General features: G+C 34.8%; 1 pseudogene; it reads left to right on the top strand.

The window, feature by feature from the left end:
- The first annotated feature begins 12,161 nt into the window (after positions 1 to 12,161).
- On the top strand, positions 12,162 to 13,674 carry LOC141489216 (serine/threonine-protein kinase MAK pseudogene; annotated as a pseudogene).
- The last annotated feature ends 9,329 nt before the right edge of the window (positions 13,675 to 23,003 follow it).

Here is a 23,003-nt window from a genome sequence, read left to right as displayed (position 1 = left end):
ATATTGCTGTCATTTTGAATACAGTGCATTTCACAATGCATCTACTCATGTTAGGTTTTCCAAGTTTTACTGAGAACATTTTGCTTATCATTTCTTATAACAGAATAGCATTCCATCATAATCACATTCCAAATTTATTCAACCATTCTTAACTGATGGATATCCCCTTAATTTCCAATTCCTTGACACCAGAAAAAATCTGCTATAAATATCTTTAGGAATATAGGTCCTTTTCTTTCCTTTGTTTCTTCTCTTCTGTAATACAGACCTAGTAGTGGCATTGCTAGGTCAAAGGGCATGGATAGTATTATAGGTCTTTGGGCACAGTCCCAAATGGACAGAATGATTGAATCATTTCACAACTCTTCTGACAATGCATTTATGTCTCATTTTCCATACATTCCCTCCAACAATTGTTATTTTCCCTTTCTTTCCTATTAGCCAATCCAATGGATATAAGATAGGTCTTCAGAATTATTCCAGCTGGCATTTCTTCAATCATTAGTGAATTAGAACATTTTTATTTGAATATGGCCACAGAGAGCATTGATAACTTCATCTGAAATTGTTCATTTTTTTGAACATTTATCAATTGGGAAATGGCTCTTTTTTTAAAAAAAAAATAACCCAGTTGTCTTTGTTTGAAAAATGAGGCCTTTATCAGAGAAACTTGTTTCAATTTTTTCCTCCACAATTACTATTAACTATTTTTCCCCTCCAGCCTATTTCCCTCACTATCCTTAAAAATTTTTTTGCTTCTAACTACTCCTTCCTACAATCTGCCCTCTCTTCTATCATTCTCCTGCCCGCCCCCCCCCCCCCCCCCCCCCGCCACCTTCTTCTCCAACTTTCCTGTATGGTAAGATACATTTCTATACTCAATTTAGTGTGCATGTTATTCCCCCACTGGGTCAATTCCAATGAGAGTTAGGCTCACTCACTCCCCTTTACCATCCTCCTCTTCCACTACATTGCAAAAGCTTTCCCATGCCTTTTTTTATGTGAAATAACTTACCCCATTCTACCTCCCTCTTCCCCATTCCTCTCTCACCCCTTGACCACATCTTATTAATATATTATTGCTTCATAGTCAACTCTTGGCCATGCCCTGTCTATATATGCTCCTTCTAAATTCCATGATAAATGAGAAAGTTATTAAGATTTATCAGTATCATCTTCCCATGCAGGAATATAAACAGTTCAACATTATTAACTGCCTTATGATATTCCTTTCCTGTTTACCTTTTTATGCTTCACTTGAGATTTGTAGTTGAAACTCAAATTTCAATAGAACAGAATATTTTATATATATATATATATGTATATATATATATGTATATATATATATATACATATATATATATATATATAAAACAATTCAACACATAAACCATACTGGAAGCAGATCATTGTAACTATTTCCCAGAATTGTCCTAATATAATATTTTTCCATAAATACTCTTAAAATGTTAATAGAGGACACTTTATCAATTATTTATAATGCCCAAAATACATAGAAAAAAAAATCTTTCAAAATATAGAAACCTAGAAAAAATTCAAACCTCATGAAACCCATTGATTAAAATATTTGTGCCACATTAAAGTAAGGAACTATTACAAATTTATAAGAAATTATGGTTGTGATAGATACAGAGAAACATGGAAACAATAAATGAACTGAGCTAAAATTAAGTAAACAAAGCCAAGAAAACAATACCTACAATGACTACAACAATGTAAGTGGAAGGAATAACCATATATAAAATTCTCAAAAGTGAAGGTTGCAAGATTTTAAATAATTAGCCTGACTAAATAAATAGCCTGACTCAAAAGAAGAGATATGGGAAGTCACTTTCATTTCTTTTCAGAAGAGGGAGATCCACAAGTGTCTGCAACTGCAAAGACTTTCAGATTACCCGTGTCTATTAATTATACTGATTTTTCTTTTTCATTTCACTTCATTTTTTGTCTTTAAAATATTGTTATAGACTTTCTGGGAGGGGGAAGAGATTTTCAGGAAAAGTAGGGTGATACAGAAAGAAGATGACAAATTCTCATATCACAAATATAAAACTCAAATGAACTTGAGAATTCAATAAATATTATAAACTATAAGTGAACTGGTTTTTATTTATATATATTAATTTTTAAAATTGAGCTTATATTCTCTCTCTCCTTGCAGTCCCTTCCCACCCTTTGAGAAGACAAGAAATATGAGATGCAAGGAACTTGGAAAGTTGGGCAAAATAAATTTTCATATTAATACTGTTGTAAAATGCAAGAAAAATATGAAAAAATACGCTTCAATTTGCACTTGAAGTTTACCAGATCTTTGTCTCTCTGAGTAGTATTTTTTTTCACCCCGAGTCACTTGGAATTCCCTTGGCTCATTGTTTTGATCAGGGTAACTAAGTCTTTTATAGTTGACCATTGTTACAATATTGCAGTTACTATGTACATTATGCTCCTAGTTCTTCTCACTTCACTTTGTATTATTTTATAAACCTCTTAATAGATTTTTCTGAAACCATTCCCATTATCATGTTTTATAGCACAATAATATTCTATTACAATTGTTTGCCTCAACTTGTTCAGCTATTCTCCAATTGATAGGAATCCTCTCAATTTCCAGTTCTTTGCCACCACAAAGAGAACTGCTATAAATATTTTTTACATATAGATTCTGTTCCTTTTCCTTCAAGCTCATTAGATGCAAACATAACTGTGGTATAGTGGAAGAAGAGGGTGTACACAGTTTTATAGCCCTGTGTGTGTGTGTGTGTGTGTATGTGTGTGTGTGTGTGTATACACACATATGAATATATTTTATATGTATGTGTCTATATACATAGACACATAGAGTTAGAATTATTCAATACATACTTCTATTCATGAGTTTTTCTCTTGAGGCAGATAGCATCTTTCTTCATATGTTCTTTATAGTTAATGTTGGTATTTATAATATTCAAAATAACCTTTTCACTCAAAGTTATTCTTAAAATGCCATTGTTGTTACTATGTACCATGTTCTCTTGGGTTTCCTTATTTTATTCTTCATCATTTCATGCGAATTTTTTCATGTTTCTAAAATTACTGAACTCATCATTTCTTATGACACAACAGCATTCCATCACAATAATATACGGCTTGTTTAGTTGTTGGGTGTCCCTGTAATTTTCAGTTTTTTGCCACCACAAAGAGAGTTGTTTTAAACATTTTAGAACATATAGCTTCTTTTCCTTTTCCCCTAATTATCTTTGGAGATAGATCAACTAGTGGTATTTCTGGGACAAATGGTATAGACCATTTAATAAACCTATGGGCATAATTCTAGATTATTCTTCAAAATGGTTGGATCATTTCCCAATTCTAGCAACAAAGAATTAGTGTCCCAGTTTTGCCTCATCGCCTCCAACATTTGTCACTTTTTCTTTTCCTTTTCTATCATATTAGTCAATGTGAAAGGTGTGAAGTAGTACCTCAGGGTTGTTTTCATTTGAATTTCACTATTAGTAATTTAGAGCATTTTTTCATAATAATATTGGAAGTTCTAATTTTTTCATCTGAAAACTGCTTGTTCATATTCCTTGGCCATCTTTCAGTTGTAGGACGGCTCTTATTATAAATTTGGCTCAGGTCCCTACATACTTGACAAATGAGATAAACCTGTTGCACATTTTTATCAGAGAAACTTGTTATATATATTTTCCCCTCAGTTTTCTTAGCATTTAACTTTGTCTTTTGTAACCAAATTTTGTAACCAAAATTACCCATTTTAACTCTCATGATCTTTTGAATCTTTTGTTAGGTCATAAATTCTTCCCTTATCCATAGATCTGAAAACTTATTTTTCCCCATATGTCTGATATCACCCTTTAGGTCTAAATCATGAATCCATTTTGAGCTTATATTGGTATATGCTATGAGATGTTGGCCTATGTCTAATTTCTGCCAGGGAACTTTGTTCTTTCAGCAATTTTTGTTTAAATGTGAGTTCTTGTCCCCCAGAACTTGGATCTTTGGGTTTATCAAACAATAGATTACTTTGGTAATTTACTTCTGAATTTTGTGTTTGTGCATTCATGTCCAACTCTTCATAATCCCTTTTTTGGGATTTTCTTGGCAAAGATACAATAGTGGTTTGTCATTTCCTTCTGCAAGTAACTAATTTTACAGTTGAGGAAACTGAAGCAAATAGGGTTAAGTGAATTGCCCAGGGTAACACTGTTAGTAAATTTGTGAGGCAAGATTTGAATTCAGGTTTTCCTGACTGCAAACTTGGCACTCTATTACTGTGCCACTTAGTTGCTGCTTCTGTATGTTATGTAACTAACCTATTTCACAGTTCAATCACTATTTTTGCCAGTTTCAAATTGGTTTAAACATAATATTTCATAATATATTAAATTTTTTTATATATTCCTGATTTTCTTGATATTCTTGATTTGCTCTTTCAAATGAATTTTATTATTATTTTTCTAGCTTTATCAAATCATTCTTTGGTAGTTTGATCCATATAACACTGTTTAAGTAAATTAAATTAGGTTGAATTGATATTTTTATTCTATTGATTGAGTCTACAAATGAGCAAATGATATTTTCCTAATTTTTAAAATCTGACTTTATTTGTGTGAAAAGTATTTGTCATCTTTTCTTCTTGAATATGACCAAAGACATAAGGAGGGTGATATCTTGACTTGCAAGAGAATTATATTTAAGTGAGGCAGAGCTGTGAAAAAACATCAGTCCTACTCTCTCCTCCAGAATCATTAGAGTCCAGTGGTAGCACACAGGTCAAGGTGACTGGTGATGGACCCAGGATACTGTAGCATCTATGTAGCAAAATAGATAGAGTAGATAGAGTGCTGGGTCTGGTGTCAGGAAGACTAATCTTTGTGAGTTAAAATCTGGCCTTAGACATTTACTAAGCTTTGTGACCGTGGAAAAGTCTCTGTCTCAGTTCCTTATCTGTGAAATGACCTCATGAAGGAAATGGCAAATCACTTTAGTGTCTTTACCAAGAAAACCTCAAATGGGATAATGAAAAATTAGACATAACCGAATAGCAAAATTCAGACCTGGAAAGACTTACATGAACTGATACAAATTGAAATGAGTAGAAACAAGGGAATATTGTACCTAGTAACAGCAACACATTTAAATGATCACTCATGATAGATTTAGTTCTTTTCAGTAATAAATGACCTAAGACAATCTCAAAGGACTTATGGTGAAAAATGCTCTCTGCCTCCAGTGAAAGACCTGATAACATCTAAATACAGACCAAAGCATACAATTTTTCACTTTTTTCTTTTTTATTTCTTCCACAAAATGACTAATATGGAAATATGCTTTACATGATTGTATATATGTATATACATACGTATACACACACACACACACACACACACACACACACATATATCTCCTATATCAGATTGTTTACCATCTCAGGGAAGGGGGGAAGGTGAAAGAAGAAGGGATAACATTTGGAATTCCAAAACTTTAAAAAGCCCTCAAATGTTCAAAATTGTTTTTATATGTAGTTTGGAAAAAATGAAACCTTATTAAAAATATTTTTAAACTGATGTCAATTGAACTAAGAGGAGCCTAGAAGGCAATATAGACAATCACTGCAATAATGGAAATGGAAAGAATCCCCATAAAACATAGAAAGTATCATAAAAGTATGTTGCTCAGTCAATATGCATTAATTAAGAGTTCTAGACAATAATTTAACTTTAGGAATATGAAAAAAGGGAAAACATGGTTTTTGCTCTTAAGGAGTTCACATTCTTTTGGAGGAGACTATACATAAACAACTATATACATGAGATACATGAGTTAGAGATTTATCTCTCTGTGTAAATAAATGTTTGCATGTATAAATATATTATTAAAGGGAGGTGAACTCGAAGAAAAGGCACTGGAAATGGAGGAAAGTGGGAAAGGTCTTTTGCAAAAGATGATATTTGAGCTGAGTCTTGAAAGAATCCAGGAAGATGAAATGAGGAGAGAGAAAACATTCTAAGTAAGGAAGTCAATCAATGAGAAGCCATGGAGTCTGGAGACATGTTGTGAACATCATGGAAGCAAGTGATGATGGATTGTTAGCATATATGGAGTGAAATCAAAATTTAGAAAAGTTAGGAAGGAGAGCAACGAGGTTTCACAGTGCGTAGAGCACAAGCCCTGAGTCAGGAAGAGCTGAGTTTAAATCTGGCTTCAGATACTTATTAGCTGTGGGACCCTGCGCAAGTCACTCAACCCCAATTTTCTTGAAAAGATAGGAAGGAATCAGATTATAAAAGGTTTTAAAAGCCAAATAGGATTTTCTATTTGATCATGGAGGTAATAAGGAGTCTCCTGTGTTTATTGGAAATGGGAAGTAAGACATGGTCAGATCTGGGCTTTAGGAAGATTGCTCTGATAGCTGAGTGGAGGATTGCCTGGAGTGTGGGGAGACTTGAGGCAGGAAGAACAACCAGCAATTGTTGTATGACAGGGTGGATGGATATATAAGTAGAAAGGCTCAATGAACATGCAAGAGATGTAGTGAGAGCAGTAGAATGTGAATCCCTGACCCCTCTACAAGAACCAGGACAACTCTCCCTTGCCTAGAGGATAATAGCCCTGAGAGATTATAGTTGTCTTTCTTCTCTAATTTCATCAACTGAAACTCCAACCAGTTGTTCCCTCATTGTTAGGGTCCTGTTAGTAGCACCCTAGTTTCAATTAATTTCTTCATTAATTTCTTCTAAAGAAATAGCTTCCTCAAAGACATATCAACTGATAATTTTGGAGAATAATTTGGAGCTATGTCCAAAGGGCTACAGAACTGTTTATGTCCTTTTATCCAACAATACTGCTGCTAGGCCTATGTCCCAAATCGATTAAAGAAAAAGGAAAAGGTAATGAATTTTTTTTCTTGTGTGACATCCAGTTAGAGAGAGGCAGTTGGTAATGAAGAACTGGATGTTAGAGAAAATTGACTGGATAAAAAGACCTGACAAATACATAGAGATGATTATTGTATCCATGGGAACCGAGAATTATGAAGAAGGCATGTCTCCAAAGAAGTGAGAGGATACTATGCTTCTTCTGCCCCTTTACTGAGGGAGGAATTGTTTAGGTATGGAACATTGCATCTCTTTGCAGATTTTGTCAATGTATTGATTGGTTTTGTTATTTTTTCCTGTTTTTTTCCTTTTTCTTAAAAAAATATGTATTGTATGGATGAATTTCTGGAGGGGGAGGGCAAAGGAGAAATTTTGACAAAAAACAAAAGATTCTGCCAATAAAAATTTAGATAACAAAACAATAAAAAAATTGTTTTTAAAACAAGTAAACAGGCAGTTCATTAAACAGTACCAGTTACTGTGCTCTGGGTGTGTGAAGTATAGATTCCTTCTTCCACAAAAGAAGAGAAATATTGCATTTCACTTTGCTTTCCACTACTTTAATTTTAGAAGAACCTAGAGAACAAAGACCATCTAAGAAGCCTTGACCCTTTAGGGGGAAAAAATCTGATTTTTATTGCAATATCAATGGACTTCAGACCAACTGGCATAAAGACATTTATTTTCCCACTCAGAAGATAGAAAATCATCACAAAAGTATCTGGACCATACAGTTAATGATTAGGGTGATTTGTGTAAAATCTTCCTTTCTTGTTCAAGAGTTTCTGTCTGGCATGCATTCATGAGAAGGGAACTGTTGCTTTGTGTGTGTGTGTGTGTGTGTGTGTATGTATAGGTTTAGATAGAGAAGTTTAAGAACAATTCTTTATCATTTTCTTATTGATCTTATTTACAATTAGCTGATTTTGTCTTGAAAGTGATTAAGACATGGTTCTTTGTCTTTGATCTTGGTTCAGAGATTCAGATGACCTGTAATGAGTTAAGTTTAAAAGTCCAGCTCTACACTATAGGACACCTGAACATAAGAAGGCATTGTCAAGGAGTTGGGGAAAGAGATCACAAACAAGGCAAAAAAAATAATGTTGTAATGATAGGACATGATGGACAGAGTGTTGGACTAGAGTATTGGAATAAAACAATTACTATTATATAAAAATACAAACAAAAATTATATAAAATTATGTTAAAAATATAAAAATTATAAAAATATTGGCTGAATTATATCTCATGCTCTCTCTGGATAAAGATTGCCTTTGTCATACTAAGTACACTGATAAATTTTCTTAGTCAGGAATACCTGGATTCAAGTTGTGCTCATCAAAGTTACTGGCATGTTACAATGAACAACTCAGTTAATCACTTTTCATTTCAGTTTTATCATTTGCAAAATGAAAATAATACCTCTTGTACCTTTCTCATTTTTGGTTGTTGTATAGATCAAATGTTTTCAGGATCATATTAGTGTTTGTCATACCTTAAAAATTTTGTAAATGAAAATTATTATTATTTTCTGTGAGGAATGGTCTCTGCCAAAAACTACAGCAGTTGATAAACTTATGATAATTAATATTAACAATAATGATTTTATTTTCTATAAGGTGACAAAATGAGAGACAAAAGGAATGCAAAAGGAAGGAGAAAGGGGGGACAGAGAAAGGGGAGGAGAGAGAAATAGTAAGTTGGAACTGTTTTTTAAAAAATCTATAGTCAATAATAAAGAATATTATGCTGAAGTAAAAATAGTGTGAAATTTGCTGGTACCAAGGATTTTTTGATGACTTGAAATTTAACATATTGAATGACAAGAACCAGGATCCAAAAAGTTGTTTACAGATTGGAAATGATGGGAGAATTGAATGGAATAAAATTAATTTAATACTGATAAAATAGAAAGTTCTACACTTAGGCAAAAAAGTCTACTTCATCTGTTAGAGTGATTTTATGTGATGAGTAGACATCAAAATAATAGCATTTACAGATTTAAAGTCTGCAAAATTCTTTATAAATATTCCCTCATCTGTTCCTTTTTATGGCTCTTGTTTGACATAAAAATTGCTAAGTACAAATGTGCCCACTTTGCTCATGAATTTATCTCAATTGGCTGCAGAGACTTTAGAAGCATTCAGAGAAATGAATGGATAGAAGAAATTACAGGGTATTAATGAGGAAAAATTTTGGAAAGGCATTTACATATGGAAGATCAGTTCTATCTTATCTTTAGACTTGCTTGAAATACTAGAGATTGCTAAGAATAGACCTCCTCTGAGTGAGATTGTTTGCTCATTCCTTGTATGAGCTAAAAACTTAATTCACTCCGGAATGAAGAGTTCATTTACTCTTGTGTAGTTTGTCATATTAGAATATCTGACAACTTCTCTGTTTGTTGTTTGCTGTTTTGTTTGGAAAAGTGGGTTTATTCACTATTTGTTATTTATTATGGTATTTTCTGTAAGCAGTTTTTGGGGTAAAGGAGCCAAGCTGAAGGATATCAATTTGGGATTACCTTCCTCCTTTTAATGCAATCAAGTAAACAGCCTTTATTGTGACACTGTCATTCTCTAGACTACAAGTATTTGGAGGAGAGAATCTCCCCAATGATATTTTGGGGAATGACAATGAGATAGATAGAGAAGACAATTTCACCTAGAGAAGGCTCATTCTCAGATGTTTCTAGCATTTCCAGTAAGTCCAAAGGAAACATGAAGCTGGTTTCTCATATAATTTTGTTAATCCAAAAGCTTTTCCCCACTACCTCCGTGTTGTCCTCTCTCCACATGTCTGAATAATCTCTCCAAAGGTTTTGTAGTCAAATAAAATAAATCTCTTACACAGTTATGCAACATCACACTCAGGAGTCTTTCCACCAGTCAGGAGTCACATATCCCTTTCTGCTGCAGCATGTATTCTAATGAACAGTCAGGAAATCTAATACAAGAAGTGCTGGGGACAGAATTCTGAGCTTTCACTGATTCCTAGAAGACAGAATGAATGTTGAGTTCTCTTCTGCTTAAAAGCCTATTAATTAGGTTTCAGAACAGAAAAGTCTAAGAAAGGTCCATGTCCAGACTGCCTCAATCTCATGTGTCCTTTTAATGGAACATTTCCACTTGAGGTCCTAAATGATGGAGATAAAGGTCTGATTTAGGGAAAAGGGAAGAGTGTTTACTATTACCCCTCTCAGTAGAATGAAAATGATCAGTCTTTGCTGATAGCTGTGTTCTTTTCTCTCACCCAATTCCACTTATGATACACCACTTCATCTCAGACTGTTTTGCAAGTCTTATCCCTTGGAGTCATGAGTTTCATTCAAAAAGCCCCTAATTCTACTGGAGGAGGAACAGAATGGTTGGTTGCTAGATTCTGAGCTTCTTGGAATGGAAGAGAAAGTTGCAGATTACAGAACAAGCTTTGAGGAAACTGTGGGGAAAAGGGAAGTAAAGGGATGGGTAGCATCATCTGTCTTCAGTAGATGGAGCCTAGTAGTTGGGCTGTTCATGGGGATTAGAGAAATTATTAGTGCACATAGAAGGTATTTGGGATAGATGAGTATGGGGAGAGAGACAGAGAAAGAAAGAGACAGAATACAGAGACAGAGAGAGACAGAGAGATAGGGAGAGAAAGAGACAAGGAGAAAGAAAGCCTGCACCTGGATACTTTGAAAGAAGAGACCTTGGGAACTGGGAACAGTGGAGAATCATCAGTTCTACATAGGTATGAAAAAAGGTGTAGTCTAGAGAGAGAATAGATGAGGAGAACTGATGAGAATAGGGTACAACATATTTGTATTTCTCTGACCAACTCCTAGGGCAGGATGTGACAATAACCTGAACAGTTCCTAGCTTATGCCTGAGAAAATGGGAAGTATTAGAGAGATGAGTTTATCAGGCCACCTCAGTCATGGGAGAGAGTTAGGCCTTTAACCTAGTTTAACCCCAGCAGCAACATCAGAATCAGCATCCAATATCTACTAAAAATGGGCTTGAGTGACTCAGTGAGTCACTGTTATTTATCACTATGGTGATTGAGGATTGAGGACAAAGATGAGTAATTCTGTCTTGGTTTTGGGATTGGTCTTAAAGATGGAAAAAGAAGCCTCATACATTCACGTGTATGAGTTAAAATGTGTAAAATAAAGACTTCTTGTTTTAAATGTGATTGACCTACTATATAAGGTTTGTCTAAGGTATCTATTGAGAGGGTGCAAGCAGAGGTGCTATAGGAAGATTGAGAAAAATAGAAACAGTTTAGAACAACTGCTTTGAGGAGTATGATAAAGAATCAATTGGAGGAATAAAAGGATTACTTTGCTGCAGTGTGGGCCCAGATGAAGTTAGATAACATCAATATGGAGTGGTACCCAGATTGTGTGACTTTTTCTAGCACCTTTACAAAGTGCAATGAGTAAGAGAGAAAGATGCAGCACACAGGAGAGTACTGAGGGGGAGAGAATACTGAATGTGGAGAGAAATTAAGTTTGGGAAGAATAGGGGAAGGATAAGAGTCAATTTTTAGATATAGGAGTTAGAGGATGTGTAATAATGGAAATGAAAGCAATGGGGGTGATTGTGAGATTGAAAGTGTGACTCTCTTACATAGATTATGATAGAATGAAGGGAGAGGTCATGGAAGTTGAGAAGATTGGGAAACTGGAGGCTTGAAGTAGTTGAGAACACATTAGCATGTATGGGGAAGTATCCAAAAATTAAGGAAAAGGGATTGGGTTCAGAGAAAGACTTTAAGTTAGAAACTATACTTTGCTTACTATCTTAGGGAAGGGGAAGGTGAAGGAGGGAGAAAATTTGAAACTCAAATTTTTTTTAAGGAAATGAATGTAATGGGCAGCTAGGTTGCACAGTGGATAGAGCACCAATCCTGGAGACAGGAGTCAAATCCAGAATCAGACACTTACTGTGTGATCCTGTGCAGATCACTTGACTCTGGTTGCCTCAAAAAATGAATGTTAAATGTTTTCTATACATAAAATTGGGAAAAATAAAATATTATTTAATAAATAATTTAATAAATATATCTTTGGAACATTGCATTTCAGAATGGGAAAGACATAAAAGAATAAAGGGGAGATAGAGTTTGGAGGGGGATATTTGATGTTTTCTAATTAAATCACTGGCAAGTCAAAATGAGTTCTGTCATCTCTCAGAAAGAAAAGTATAAAAGAATAAAAGAATGAATTAGCAAAGAGAGGGATTGGAAGATGAGGAAAGAAAGAGAGAGAACATAATTATGAAGAGGAATAAGAATGTTCATGAAGAACACTGCCTGGGAGAGAGATATCTCCTTTATTTTATGTTTAGATACATGAAGGAAAACCACTATTTAATTAATTAATTAAGGACAGAAACAAGTTGTTCCCCAAATCAGTCATCAGAAACATTATGTATCAAATTTTGCAAGGACTAGCTTTTATCCACCAGCATGGATTTTTCCATAGAGATATAAAGTCAGAAAATTTGCTTTGTATGTGTTCAGAACTTGTGAAAATTGCTAATTTTGGTCTTGCAAGAGGATTAAAATTGCAATCACCATATACTAATTGTGAATCTACCAGATGGTATTGTACCCTGAAGTTTTCTTCCATTGATATGTGAACTTTTGGGAGTATAATGGCTGAATGTTAAGACCACTTTTCCCAGGGACAGTGAAGTAGATGACATCTTCAAAATTTGCCAAGTGTAAGGGATTCCCAGAAAGAGTAATTGGCTAGAAGGTTGCCAGTTTGTATCCTCTATGAATTTTTGTTTTTTACAATGTGTTCCTATAAATTTGGGAATTCTAATTCCCAGTGCAAATAGTGAAGCTATACAACTTATGAGAGATATGCTGAACTGGGACCTCTCAAAATGGCCAACAGCAAGTTAGTCTCTGAAATATCCATAGTTTTAAGTTGGTCAAATATTAGACCCTCCTCCATAGTACTTGGAATCAAAGCAATCTGTGAAGAAAGTCAATAGAACCAAAACAATCCTTTGTTGAATTAGAATTTGAACGTCCATCAGAAGATCAGGCCCAGACACATCCCCAACAAAAAAAATAGCCGTTAGTCACTACAGCCTGTTCACCTGCCACAGACAGACCTAGCAAACTTCAAAGCACCTAGCCTCACCAAAAACATCGAGTAATTGTTTCAAGTATCATCTAAAATTCATCATCTAAGCACAGTGTTGCAGTGGGTCATAAAAGTGGTAAAAGACATTAGGGTCTGAACCTGTTTAAGACTTCAGAGAGGGGAGGCTAGGTGGCTTAGTGGATAGAGAGCTGGCCCTGGAGTCAGGAGTACCTGAGTTCAAATCCTGCCTCAGACACTTAATAACTACCTAGCTGTGTGGCCTTGGGCAAGCTACTTAACCCCATTGCCTTGCAAAATCCTAAAAAAAAAAAATGACTTTAGAGAGCTGGGAAGAAATTGATGAATCCAATTTTGGAGTCTCACATTCCAAGAAGTCCAGCATGTTTGTTCCAAAAGAAAAGACAAAAAAGGATTTGGCATTTAGTATCCCAGAACCCATACCCTCAGGCTCCAATCTGTCAGGGAAGGGAAAACAGGAGTTTGCTTGTTACAATCTTTAAAAATGAACTTGACTTGTTTGCCAGTATACCTGCCAAACAGTACTACTCTAGTCAATCAAGATATCTTCCAGGGCAAGAAAACTTAAATAATTACTATGGTATTGTGGATCTTGTGGATGGTCTTTTTGACATGAAGATAATTCAATACTGGAGCTACAAAAACATCTGAAAACTTACCATCGACATCCTTCCCTATTTTTAGCTGTTCTTTGGCCACTATATTCATCCAGCAATATTTTTTAAACACAATCTGCTCTTTACATATTTCAAGTAAAATTTTTTTCCTAAGGAAACTCCATAGTAATGGGCAGATGTTAACTGTCAGTAAATTTGCTTTAGCAGATATTTTTTATCATTTAATGGGCTACTCACACATTGTCCCAATAGCTGACCACAAAAATTGTTCCAAATTTCATTATTCTTCACTCATGAAGAGTGACCATCACAATTAAATTATTCCACTGTTATTTTCAAGAATTGAGCTTAACCCCAAAAGGCATGCTAAGTGGTATAAAATTAAAAACTTTAATATCAATTTGTTTAGCCTTCAAGAGTTGGTTATTAAAAAAAGCTAGTCAATGGGTCTATTTGCTAACTCATATTTGTCTCTCTGTTACTCTAGAACTCATGAAATTTGTAGTTAGACCCTTTTGAAACCTAAGAGTCAAGTAGTAGGAATTCAGGAAGTCAAATAGGGATGGGGTTGCAAGAGACATTTAGCTCTCATTTGTTTATCTCTTGATGCTTTGAATTTCCAGTTGCTGCAGTGAAAATAGTTGTTTTTTAGACTGAGCAAATATGAGAGGGAGTAGTTCATAGAAGAGAGAAATTATAATTGATGAGACTCAGGAAAAGGTCAGAAGCCCATTGTGCCATAGTGAGTATATTAGACTTCTGATACTATAGCAATTTTCTGAGAACTAATGATCAGTACCTTCCATAATGGCTAAGATATTGTAAATAGGGGCAGCAAGGTGGTATGGATAGAGCACTGGCCCTGGGGTCAGGAGGACCTGAGTTCAAATCCAGTCTCAGACACTTAATAATAATTGTCTAGCTGTGTGACCTTGGTCAAATAACTCTTAACCCCATTTCCTTAAATAAATAAAATAAAAAAGAAATTATAAATAAGGGATGATGTCATCATATTTGATACCAAGAGTGAATTCAAACAAGCCCTAGAAATGAAATTATTGGGATTAATAGGAACTATTGAACATTTTACTGATAAACAGTGGTGTCATATAAGTATTCACATATACTATGCAAACATCTCCCATTAGCAAATCATGTTGTTACAACTGCCCCCTTGGAATGTTGTTCTCCTGCTCGCCAAATACCTTCCTCCCCCAACCCCCAAAAGTCATTAGGTTTTCTAAGTTTTTTAGGATTTCTTCAGTCTTTAAAGTCCCAATTCTTGTTAGAGTTTCACAGTAATTCTGCTTATGCCTAGAAATATTCCTTACAGCTTGACTACTAGAATATGAATGGAATTTGCAATTTTTACAGTATTCCAAGGTTTCCAATTTCTAGAAACCATAGTTATAACAAAGTAATAATTTTACAATAAAAATATGCCACAAAATAAAAGACCAAAAAATCAGGAGATATGTGAAATATAGATTAAAAACACATTAATTTGGACTCTCTTAAGTTGAAATACATGGTGATTCAGACAGAACTGAGCTGCACTTACATTCATTCTAATAATTGGAGGAGAGTGGATAGAAGAGAAAAGATTTACTAAGTAAATCAACAGCTGATACAAATTGCAAGGAAAGCAATCTGTTTTGAAGGAAGGTTTAAACTGTAAGTCAAGCAGATGAACTATAGCTCTGACCATGTTTATTATCTAAATGACTTTGGGAAGTCACTAAACCTTTTTGGTCTTCAATGTTCTCATCTGTGAATTGATAAGTTGGACTAAAAGATCTCTGAGATACTTTATAGCTATAAAATTCTATGATTTTGTTTGACTTACTTTTTTCCCTTAGAACTTATATATACAAATTAACATGCCAGAATTATGCTTTTCTGTTTATTAAACAAATCCTCAGTGACCTCCTTTTGCCAAGTTAGCTTCCAGAGTTACTGAGTTTATTTGAAAATATTGCAAATCTTTTTACAATTATACATTTCAAAAATATTTTGTATTTTTTCAGTATATTTAAGTATATATCCACTCAATTATTCCAAATTAGTGACGGTTCCATGAATAGTAGATAACCTCATTCTAATAATTTATGTCAAAGGGAAAATTGTTAATATACCAATTATTATTGATAAGTATCAAAAGATATCATTATGTAATATTATGTAAATATTATGTAAACTTTCCCAAAGTTTAATTACTTTGAATATATATATATATATATATAGTTTTTGTTCTTGTTTTTTTTTGCAAGGCAGTGGGCTTGAGTGACTTACTCCAGATCATATAGCTAAGTAAATATCAAGTACCTAAGGCTGGATTTGAACTTGACTCCTCCTGACTGCAGGACCTGTGCTCTATCCACTGAGCAACCTAGCTGCTCATACATACATATATATAAATACAATGTTTAAAATCCAATACAAGGAGGTTTTTGAGATTTTTGACTTAGCACTATCCTCTATTAGTAATAGAAAGACTTAGGGCTTACTTGAGGAATATTTATCTCCTGCATCCCAAGTAACCTGATGAGACCCCAAATTAATTTTCTTTGGGAAAAAGAGAGGTAAAGAATAATTAAAGGTAATAGAAGAAATCCTGATCAAATTATCACAAAGGTGAATTTTGAATATAATATCTCCAGAATATATTTATAGCCAAATTTTTATGATTATTTTCCCCAAAATAGCTGAATTAATTTCCTAGCACTCAAATTTATTAGTATTAATTATAAATTTCAAAAGCAGCTCCTCATTTCTAAGGACCCCTGATTTTCTTCAAAGGTCCCCTGAGGACAGTAGATTTTCCTGATGTTCTTGCAGTTTGAAAGCTTCCCTTCCTCCACAACTGATTGATTACCTGAGTCCTTGAGGTCTTGGAGTATATAAATGATCAAAATTTGTCTACATTTTGAAAAAAATGACTTTTTTTACTGGAAAGATACAATAATCTTGCATACCACAGACATTAAATAAAATGAATTCTCTGAGAAACAAAAAAAAAAGTGAAGTATCCAAACTACAGTGGATTGGTTTATGGGGACACCATGAAGCATGGAGAAACGTTTTCCTCTTAGAGAATGGTCAAGGAAAAAGGACATTAGAGCATCAGAGTTGTTGGAGATCCCTGGAATTCAGAAAGGTAAGGCAAGGTTTCAAAGAGAACATTTCATGGTAAATGAAAAAAGAAAATGATCACAAGGAGGATGAGGAGTAGAAGCAGACAGAATGAATGGCTAAATTTCTATCTTGGAACAATGTTTTGTACTCATCATTTCCCTCATGAAATGATACTTTAAGACTGAGGCACAGTAGAAACGAGGGAAGAGGAGGGAAGCTACACATTTGAAATATGTAAAAAATTGGTTTGAAGAGGAAATGAAAACTTGGCATTTTAAAAATTTGTTATTGTTATATATTATATTGTATATTATAATGTATTATATATAAAGTATTGATTAATTTAATTAGGAATTCAATGATATTAATACCTATACCTAAAAAAAAACATTAAGAGAATTAAAGTTAGAGAGCGAAAAAATAAATTCCTTTTGAAGAAAGGAGTATACCATATTTCCCTATGTTTAAGACACAAAGTTTTTTGAAAAATTTGGAGTCTAAAGACTGAGAGTATCTTATACAGAAGTTGTAGATATTTTACTTGCATTTCTCACCTTTTAACACTTGTCTTTGCTCTCATTGTTTTGAATTTGTTACCACTATGTTAGGTTACGTTTTGCCACATTCTACCCAGAAATGGCTCAGTAAAGATTTTTGTACAGTGCTGAATTCAAGTTAAAAGTGATCCAGTTTGTAAAACTGGTCACATGTCTTTCCTAACATTGTACTCTAAGCTTGTGTCCTCTTTTGGTCCTCCTCCAACTGAGAAAACAATCCAAGACTGGTTATGGGAAGACAAAACCCTATTGTAAAAGCCCTGACAGAAGAAGACCATTAGAGGCAAGTCAGCAAAATGGTCTGAGTTAGAGAGGGAATTGAAGAGATGGATTGAAGAGCAAAGGACCATTGCAATTCCTTTGTCCACAAAGATGGTTCAGCATGAGGCCAGAAGAATTGATGATGAAAAAGTTACTGATTTCAAAGGAGGACACAACTGGTGCTTCAGGTTCATGAAATGGAATGGACTAAGCATGTGTCTAGGCACCAAACTTATTCAGGGAGTCCTTGTGGTCAACTACAGACCAGAACACAGGCAGGAGAGCAATCTGAGCCCCTTCTAAGACAGTGATTTGTCATCAAATACAGATAAGAATGAGCTGATGATGGGAGTTTTGATGTGGTGAGGAGTTGTATGAATTTTTATGATGAATAAAACTTGAGTTCAATTACTTTATATAATGCATTTTTTTTTCAAATTTCTGGCACCCAAATTAAGGTGCATCTTATACATGGAGAAATATGGCAATTTTTTACAAGATTTTGGAGGGTTAGAAAGGGAGGAATTTGAAGTAACTAATTATGTAAGAGGAGAAAAGGAAGGGAAGAAATGGATAACTAAATATAAGGAAGGAAAAGATCAAATTAAAAAGTTATGTAAAACTTTGACACTAGGTAAACTATTGACAAACAGGAGGGAATGATTGTTAAAAACAGGAAAAGAACCTTAGAAAACATGGTTACTTTAAAGCTCTTTGAGCCAAAGTAACTATACAACATATTAGTTTGGAAGGAGAAAAATATTCTAATTTAGAAATAAATATACCAAAGAGAAAAATGTAAAGAGCTATTGATTGGGGTATTAGGTAGGGATGGCAATGAATCTTGGCAAAGTGGGTCAAAGAAAGGATGGCAAACAAGAAGAGGATTTGGGGCCCTGAATACCAGCTTCACCTACTTTGCAATTTGATTGACAGCTAGCCTTGCTCCCAATCAATCAATCAATCAATCAGCAGTTATTTTTTAAAGGATTACAATGTACTAGAGAATGTGATAAGGGTTGTGGACACAAAGCAAAAGCAAAAGCAATTCCAGTACCTTATTCCAAACCATATAAGGTTCTTTTCTGAGGAGTTGATGCTTTGTATATACCTGAAGTGTCTCCAAAGAGATGGGCCTATTTAGTAACAATAGTTTCACAATCAGAAAATATAAACTCTCATAATTTTAAATATGAATATATTGAACTATCCAATAAAACTGGAAAGAAAGATTGCATAAGAAAGCCAAATCACACAATGTATTGCTTACAAGAAACTGTACTATAGACCAAAGAATTATATAGATTAAAAATAAGGCTAGCATTTCTATAACTGTATCAAATAATTATGATAAAAATTGACATCTTTACTTTATCCCTAACATAATTGGAGTGTCCTCTTAGTGCTGTTTCTTTATTACAGATAGTGCTAACTATTTGGTTTTAGGCAGAAACTATTTGTCACAGTAAGGAACAACCATTTTTTGTCTATGCTTTTCAACATTTAAAAATAATCTATTTAAGTTGGTATTTTATGTAAAGCTTTTTTTCCTTCACATCACCAAGGTAGAAGCAGAAAGCCTAAAAGTCTAGACTTTCCCCATCAAACCTCAATCTAAGCCTTTCTATCCTACCACCTTTGCTATCAAGTTTAAACTACTAATACAGTTTAACTTTTGTGTTACTGTTTGCTTACTTTCCCCTTACAAGTGAGATTGGAAGAATTTAATGAAGCTGGGGTAATTGGTACCAAAACAGATATTTTGGAAAATATTTTGGAATAGGAAAGATAGGAGGGAGATTTCCTCATCTGTTCCTAGGAGGCAATTCAGAATTTGATACTGTGCTGGAGAAACCAAGAGGATAGATACAGGATGCAGTTTCTTATGTCTTCATGATTACACATTAATGGACTGAAAAAAACATACCCAAACCCAACCTTCACCAAACTGTCTCTCACTTCCCATCTCTGATCTGGCCAGGTTTTATTACCTGTTGTTAACAGACACATTTCCTGACCCAAAATCAATTAGTACCACTTCTTTTTCCAGTTGATGGTCCTGGAATCTATAGCCAGAGATTCTCTGATTACACAAGCTGTGAGGAATTCCCTGTCCTGGTGAGGTAGTTTTCTGGGTCATAACAGAATTATATTCCAGCCAGGGCTATCTCATAGGTATAAAGTATCTGATGAAGGACCTTTTGACACTGTCCAGCTATCTCCTTTGCAGCCTGATGTGGTCTGGTACCTGGAGGTCCCAATAACTCCATCCTTGGGACCAATAACTTAACTGACATCTGTCAGAACCTTGAACTTCTTCATGATTGCAGCCTCTATAACCTCTCTAGGTGAGTGTTTCATGACTACCACCCATTTCTGGAGTCTGAGATAGGGATATCTCAAGAATTATCAGTCATGGATAAAGCAGTGAAAACAGTGAGGCAGCAGAACACATTCTTAGAAAGGTGGGATGATTTCCTAGCAGAAACACTTGGTAGTATACTAAGTTCCTAGCAGAATTTAGAATTCTATTTTTTTTAGGTTAGTTGTGGATCACAAAACTACAAATATTTATTAAGTGACTACTCTGCATGTACATTATTATATACTGCATACTCCTTGTTCACCTGAAAATATAACTAATATTTTAAGTTAATACACAGCATGTATGTTGCATATAAGAACATGATGCAAGAGTTCAAAGAAATTATCTCCTCATTGTTTGGGGTGATCAGATTTGAACTGTGAAATAAAGGAATGATTTTCTCCAAATGGCTTGCTATATGTGACCTTGGTCTAGGAGCTCAAATTCTATGGACTTCATTTTCCTAAACTATAAAAGAGGGTCTGGTCAGAAAATAGACCAAATGTCTGCTAGGATCAGTTCCAGCCCTAAACTGCAGTTTTGTTGTTGACACCTAATCAAAGAAATGGAAATTCCATCAAAGCACTTGAATCCAATGAATGTTTGCAGTTCCCTGGTTGGAACTGCCCCTGTAATTCTTGAAGAAGGCAAACCCAGAGAATGCAATAGCAGGACTCCAGAGAGAGCTATCTTTGCTGAATATCCTGTCACTTATAATCCGTGGGACAAAATGCAGTCCTGTGTAAGAAAGTCAGTGCAGTTTTCAAGGCTTGATATTCCCTTGAGAAATATATAGATTCTAAGTCCAATATGGGATGTAAAGCTGTAGACAAAGAAAAATAAAAATAACTTATGAGAATCCAACTCAAAAGAGAACTCCAAAAAGAATTGAAGTAAAAAAACATGGTGTTTTGGTGACAGATAAGGCAAGAAATGATGCTAGAATTAAAAAAAAATATTTTTAAAAAGTTTTTTTTTAGGTTTTTGCAAGGCAATGGGGTTAAGTGGCTTGTCCAAGGCCACACAGTCAGGTAATTATTAAGTGTCTGAGGCTGGATTTGAATTCAGATACTCCTGACTCCAGGGCTGGTGTTCTGTCCACTGGGCCACCTAGCTGCCCTTTAAAAAGAATTTAAGGTGACATTGTAAGTGAAAGAATATTGCTAATGAAAAGAATTAGAAAAGAAGAGAGATATTTGGAGGTAACCCTTGGTATTATATGTACAAGATATGCTAAAACTTACCTAAATAACTTCTACAGTGAAAGTGGACTGGCAATAATTTTTTTTTTTTTAGGTTTTTGCAAGGCAAATGAGGTTAAGTGACTTGGCCAAGGCCGCACAGCTAGGTAATTATTAAGTGTCTGAGGCCGGATTTGAACTCAGTTACTCCTGACTGATCTAGATAGGGCTGTTCTATCCATTGCTGCCACCTAGCTGCCCTCCTTTATTTTTTGCAAGGCAATGGGGTTAAATGGCTTGCTCAAGGCCACACAGCTAGGTAATTATTAAGTGTCTGAGGCCAGATTTGAACTCAGGTACTCCTGACTTATCTAGATTGGGCTGGTCTATCCACTGTGCCACCTAGCCACCCCATAGCAATAATTCTTAATGTTTGATTTGAAAATCTCTTGAAGGAGTCAATGATGCACAAAACAAAGACCTTAATACTCAGGTGTAAGGTTGAACAATTTATAATCAGAAAATTCACCTATTAATATATCTATATTCCTAAATGCTTATGAATCTTGGCTGCAAGAATTTAGCACATGGATTGATGATACATGTCTATTTCCTGCAAGTCAAAATTTATGGCTTAGTGGGAATCCTGCCCATGTCTATGCTGTGGGAAAAGTAAGGGGGTCACTGAAACCTTTCAGTGCAATGGGACATTGAGGTAGGATCTTAATAAGAAAAAGTGCACTAACTTTCTTACACAAGATTGCATTTTTTCCCAGGGATCATAAGTGACAGGATATTCAGCAAAGATGGCTCTTGGGTTTACCAGAGCCTGATTGTTTGCTCTGTTATTGGTTTCCTTCCTGGTGCCATTAAAGGCAATGGGCTCTTGATTTAGCAGGAAGAAGGAACTAGATTTGTAGACATACACTTAAGTCATGATGGAGTTTGAACTTTCTAGACACTTGTGATGTTGAAAATGATCAGCCTAGGCCCTGTGTGGAGATGTCTTTACCTGCCAAATGGAGCATGCTGATATTTGTTGTTTTTGTTCCTTGTTTTCTTTCTCCTCTTCCTCCTCTTCCTCCTCCTCCTCCTCCTCCTTGACCACCACCACCATGATCATCATCATCTGGAGTTAGTTTTCTCCCAGTTATCTATCTGGGTAGCACAGGAACCTGCCATTTCATATTAACTCTTGGAGAACAAAGGAATGGAAATGCTTTGAGGATAAATTGGGGTTGCAATACTCCAGATGACTTACAAACATTCACTTGTTCTTTTCTCCACTATTTCTTTGTCTCCCCTCAGGACCATAGCAAGAATGTAACTTCTAGTAAAATGGGATAGAAACAAAACTAGAGAGCATCAATGAATCAATGATTCACATCAATGAATTAGTGATTCACATAAATGAAACAGTGATTCACATCAATGAATCAATGAGCCCTATTGTATTTTTAGCATTGTTAAGCTCTGTGGGGAATAGGGAATTATAAGTTCAGGTTTTGTCATTTGGTAATTTAAAATATAGTTGAAGAAAGTGAGACTTCTAGCTTTTTAAAGTCATTATTGTTTTGTTTTTTGATGTTTTAGTGTTATTTTATATTATTAAAATAACCTTGTTATTAGAGTAAACATAAACACCCCCTTCCCCCAAAATATGAGAAGCCTCAAGAATAATGAGAGAGAGAAAAAAATGTACTTCAGTTTGTGTTCAGATTCCAACGGCTCCATCTCTGGGGTGAGTAGCCTTCTTTATCATAAGTCCACCAGAGAAGTTGCTTCAATATTTCTCTCACAGTTGCTATTGCAAGTTGTATTTCCCTCCACTGTATTCCTCCCCACTCTCATTCAGTTTGTTCTC

This window comes from Macrotis lagotis, chromosome 5 (genome assembly GCF_037893015.1).
Source record: "Macrotis lagotis isolate mMagLag1 chromosome 5, bilby.v1.9.chrom.fasta, whole genome shotgun sequence".
Lineage (NCBI taxonomy): Eukaryota > Metazoa > Chordata > Mammalia > Peramelemorphia > Peramelidae > Macrotis > Macrotis lagotis.
This window is presented reverse-complemented; position numbering and strand designations above follow the sequence as displayed.